General features: G+C 48.8%; 1 pseudogene; it reads left to right on the top strand.

Moving 5' to 3' along the window:
* Nucleotides 1-1,704: 1,704 nt before the first annotated feature.
* LOC123089910 (probable L-type lectin-domain containing receptor kinase S.5) overlaps nt 1,705-5,504 on the top strand; it is a 7,420-nt pseudogene continuing 3,620 nt past the window's right edge.

Genomic DNA, 5,504 nt, shown 5'->3' with positions numbered 1-5,504 from the left:
ATAATACTCCAAGAAATTGTAATCATAGAGAAACTTTCCCTTTGGGGGGATAACTTGCGAATATTTGAATTGGCAATGCCTTTGTTCTTTTGATTGCAACAGCTCCATAGACAAGTTCTACATTAACTAGGCATCTTCAATAGATAATTGTTAGATGAATGAAATTTCGACCCAGGTTGTTCAGGGCTGGCACTATCAAAGTTGTCGCCAATCTATTTCTTGTACCCTTAGTGTTTTTTATGTTAATGTGACTGTTTTACTTGTTCAACAGCTTCGCTGTTCCGCACAGACACCCCTCTTTTAATCTGGTACCACTTAAAAGTTGTAACCGCCGCAAAGACTAGTTCTACATTCATGAGGCATCTTCAATAAAGAATTGTTAGATGAAAGAAATTTCTATCCAAGTTCTTCAGGGATCAGTTTCCTGTACCATCTTAGGAGGTGTTTGGTTCGTGCTATTGTAACGGTATCTGATAACGATGGTAACAGATAACGTTAAATCTTGTTTGTTTAGATTTCTCCGTAATCTGATAACTCCGGTAACAGATTCCGCCCTATTAAAAACTGATACCCGAGAAATCGGGCGCAATCAGAAAACGATACGGCAGTCTCTCTCTCCCTCCTGTCGACCCTGTCGTCTTCTTCCCAAATAACCATGCCACGATCTCCATCTCCGCCGACCACTCCCCATGGCCTGAGCAGTGTAATCCCGTAGCCGAGGACGGCGCCAACCAGAAGCGGGCCATTGTCGACTCCCTCGCCGGAAGTTATTTCTGCCCGACGAACGGGAAGAGATCGCTGCAGAGCAATGGCTTCCACGAGCAGCTCCCATGGGGTCGTGCGAGGATGGCACAGGGACCCGCAATGTACCGGTCTGGATGTTGCACATGCAAAGGGTGGCTTGCAGCCAGTGACGGTGGACGCGGCCCCCGGAGTAAGCCTCCGGCTCGTCAAAGTACTGCGCCTATCTCCTCCTCGCGCCGAGCCTCCTCTCGGCTAGACCATCGGCGAGGCGCGCAGGTCCTTCAAGGCGCCAGGATGATTGAGAGGAAGCGCGGAAAGGTCATGAGGATGGTACGTCAATGGCCAGGCTGGGCGCTCCGCTCGGGAAGCAGCTGACCGGGGAAATGCAGGACCAGGCGCTGCTGTATTGATTAACGTTACAGTTACTAACCAAACAGTCTTGGTTTTTGGTCGATACCGTTTACAGTAACAGTGTCATTTGATTCCATTTACGTTTACGTTTCCATTTCTGAACCAAACACCTCCTTAGTGTTTTTCTTATGTTAATGTCACTATTCTACTTGTTCAACAGCTTCGTTGTTCCTCCCAGACACCCCTCTTTTAATCCGTCTCGAGAGAAGAAAAGGGGATGATCACGTAGTCAAATATATTACTGGTGAGTAGCATATTGCTGAACATTTTGCACAGATTATTAGTTTAACAATTGGTAACTTTTCAGCAGCTGCAGAAATAGTATTGGCCGCTGTACCTGGCAAGTCCCATTGACCATGTCTCTTCCAAGTAGTATTTGTCAACTCCTCCCCTCGTCCGTGTTGAGAAGCGAAGTATGCGGATCATATGAACTGGTACCTTCCTCTTCCCTGAGAAGGTTGCAGGAAGAAGCAAAGTACGCGGATCATATGAATTGGTACCTTCCTCTTCCCTGAGAAGGTTGCAGGAAGCTGCAGGAACCATTTAGCTATGACAAAGTCCAATACCAGCAGCCTGTCGAACTTCTTCTGCATAGCTTGTGCAGCTGTTGTCATCCTAGGCAGAACCTGCAGTTTCTTGCACTTCACTTACTCCAACTTCAACGGAAGCAACAGGGGTGATTTCGGCTTCAGCCCTGGCTCAGCAATCTCCAACAACTCCCTGCAGATCACGCCGAACGCCGGCAACATGACCCACCGGTCGGGGAGAGTGGTGTACGCCAAGGAGACCCTCAAGTTGTGGAACAGCAAGCGCACCACGCTCGCCTCCTTCAGGACAGATTTCATGCTCAGCATCCTCCCGCAGAACGGGACTGGAGAAGGTATGGCCTTTCTGCTCACCAATAATCCGACGTTGCCCAGCAACAGCAGCGGCCAGTGGCTGGGCTCGTGCAACAACCAGACAGATGGCGCGAAGACGAACCGAGTAGTAGCCGTGGAATTCGACATGAGGAAGAGCAACGAAGATGACCTTGATGGCAACCATGTCGACATCGACATCAACAACATCAAATCTTTTCGGCAATACCCGCTTAATAATCTCACCATCTTCCTCTCAACTGGGTCAGATGTATGGGTCAGTATCAGGTATCACGGCACGTTACAGTTGCTTCAAATATTTCTGGTCCAGTATAGCATCCGTGGGCGGCATCTTTTCCAGGGAGATACGTACATTGATCTGTCACAAGTTCTGCAGGACGACGTATATCTGGGATTCGCATGTTCCATGGGCGACACCACACAACTGAACCAGATAAAGTCCTGGAACTTCACCACAGTAGACATCGATGTCAAAGTTAGAAGAGGGCATTGGAGAAAGGTGCTTTTGGCTCTCGTTACATTGCTTGTGTTTTCTATATGTTTGTTTGCTGGGCTGTTCATGTGGAGAAGGCTGACGCGGCGGAGAAGGCTCGCATACCGCAACCTGGAGAAGATGATTGACGCTAAGGATGAAAATGTAGTGGAAACTTTCCGTTTTTCCAGAGGAAAAATGGAAACGAAGAGGAAATATGAAAATGAAAACGGAAATTTGCAAAACGGAAATGAAAATGAATTTTTTATGCGGAAAACGAAACAAAAACGGAACGGTATTTTTCGGTGAAACATGCATGGAAACGGAACTTTCCGTTTCCGTGAATATGGAATTTCTGTTTTTACTATAGACCTATATTTTTTTTTGAAAGAAAGTTCGAGCTTTGTTCATTAGAAATAATCATTACATCGTTTATGAGGATTGATAAAATTGCATTATGTGGTTCCTCAAACCAATCAGAAATGAATGAAAATCTAGCCAACTTGGCAAGTTCATGAGCAACTTTATTTGCTTCTCTATTACAATGCTCGAATCTAGAAATAGGAAAATCGCAAGCTAAGTGAAAACAGTCATAAAAAATTGCAGCTGCTGCCCCCGATGATCGTCCTCCTTCGTTCATGGTCTCGATCACCTCCATATTATCTGAGTTAATAATTATGTGATTACAACCCGTCCTTTGCGCAAGCGATGGGCCAAATTTTAACGGTAAAGCTTCAGCCATCAACACATCTGCACACCAGTCAATCTTACCATTTCCCCCACCGATGAACCTACCTTTGTCATCTCTTAAGACAGCCTCGATCATACTCCTGAGAAGGTCGTGGTCAAAAGAAGCATCAACGTTAAGTTTAACAAATCCCGTTGGGGGGTTAGAGCATCCTCCTCTTTTCATGGAAGCCTTCGGCGAGGAGGCATTAACAAAATTTGCTTTGTAGCCCAACCACCAAAGAGAACACAATGACACAATTAGTAGAATGGATCTGAGGCCCAACTTCTACTACCACACATGTACTCAGCTTGACCTTATACGCAATTGTTTGGTACTAATACAATACTACGCTAAGTTGCTAACATAATGATATTATTTTGTAGCTATGTTAACAACTCATTCTGTTTTGTTTTTGTGTGTATTTCTCTATGATTCAAGGGGTTTCTAAGTTTCGATCAATGCCTATTTCTGTTTCCGTATCTGCTTTGTATTTGCTCCGTGTCCGTTTTTGGTAGTATCTATTTCTGTATTCATTTCCGGGGTTTCTGTATTCGTTTTCGCTTCTGCAAAAAAATGTGAAAACAAATATAATAGCACCCAGTTCCATCTGTTTCCGCTCCGCTTTCATCCCTATTTGACGCACATGGTCCGGTCAAATTTAAGCTAAGGGAGCTCAGGCGTGCGACTACCAACTTCAGTCCTACCCGCAAGCTCGGCAGAGGAGGCTTTGGCACCGTTTACCTTGGATACGTCGATGGGATGAACTCGGAGGTGGCCGTCAAGCGGGTGTCGACGGACAAGCAGGAAGACACCAACCGGGGAGAGAAGGAGTTCGTGGCGGAGGTGAACACGATCAGCAAGTTGTCGCACCGGAACCTTGTGAAGCTGATCGGCTGGTGCCACAAGAAGGGCGACCTGCTCCTCGTCTACGAGTACTTCCCCATGGGCAGCCTGGACAAGCTCCTTTACGCCAGAGAAAGGACCGCGTTGTTGTCGTCACGGATGACCACCCAAAAGCTTACCTGGGAACGGCGGTACATGATCATCTGCGGCGTAGCATCGGCGCTGGACTACCTGCACCACGGCAGCAGCAAGCGGATCCTCCACAGGGACGTCAAGGCCAACAATGTGATGCTGGATGCGGAGTACAACACGCGGCTGGGGGACTTCGGCCTCGCCCGCGTCATCCAGCATGACGACGTCACGCACCACTCCACGCAGGTCATGGCGGGGACCCGCGGCTACATGGTGTATGAGAGCTTCTTCACCGGCCATGCCAGCCTAGACACGGACGTGTATGCGTTCGGGGTCTTTGTCATGGAGGTGGTCAGCGGGAGGAGCCCCAGCAACGCCGTGCAGCACCAGCACATCCATGACAGCGAACACCGTGGTGAGAAGGATTCTTCGGGCGGCGGGGGAGCACGACACCCCTTGTCGATGCACATTGTGGACTGGATATGGTGGCTCTACGGCGAGGGGAAGGCCTTGCAAGCTGTCGACCGTTGCTCGGCGAGTTTGAGCAGGCGCAGGTGGACTGTGCGGTGAGGCTTACGTTGGCGTGCTGCCACCCGAACCCCAGGGAGAGGCGGTCCATGAGGACGTCGGTGCAGGTGTTGATCGATGGTGCCCCGCCGCCGGAGCCGCCCCGGTTAATAAACCTGCATTTGTTTGGCCTCCGGGCGGCAATCAACGGGAGATGGAGCCCGGAGTGATTTCCACGATAGACGAACCCCGAGGTGCGTTTACGTGTCGGTCATCAACACTCCCGGTTTTTGTCGATTCTGACCCGTTTCATGGACTTACTCACCGTTTTCGGGTCCCAAAGCGATTTCCATGGTTGTCGAACCCTGATGTGCTTACGTGTTGGTCGTCACAAATCGCAGTTTGGACCGATTCTCGCCCGTTTCTTGGACTATTACTCAGTTTTGTGGTCCCGAAATGGTTTGCACGATTGATGAACCCCGGGATGCGTTTACGTGTCGGTCATCAACACTCATAATTTGGGCCAATTCTGGTCCGTTTCGAGGACTATTACTCACCGTTTTGGGGTCCCAAAGCGATTTCCTCGACTCCCAAGGTACACTTACGTGCCGGTCATCAACACTCTCAGTTTTGGCCGATTCTGGCCCGTTTCATGGACTATTACTCACCGTTTTGGGGTCCCGGAGTGATTTCCGTAGTTGTTGAACCCCAAGGTGCACTTATGTGTCGGTGATCAACACTCATAGTTTTGGCCGATTCAGGCCCGTTTCGTAGACTATTACTCACT

This window comes from Triticum aestivum, chromosome 4B (assembly GCF_018294505.1).
Source record: "Triticum aestivum cultivar Chinese Spring chromosome 4B, IWGSC CS RefSeq v2.1, whole genome shotgun sequence".
In the NCBI taxonomy this organism is placed as follows: domain Eukaryota; kingdom Viridiplantae; phylum Streptophyta; class Magnoliopsida; order Poales; family Poaceae; genus Triticum; species Triticum aestivum.
Note: the sequence above shows the minus strand (reverse complement) of the source record. Positions and strands in the feature narration are given on the sequence as shown.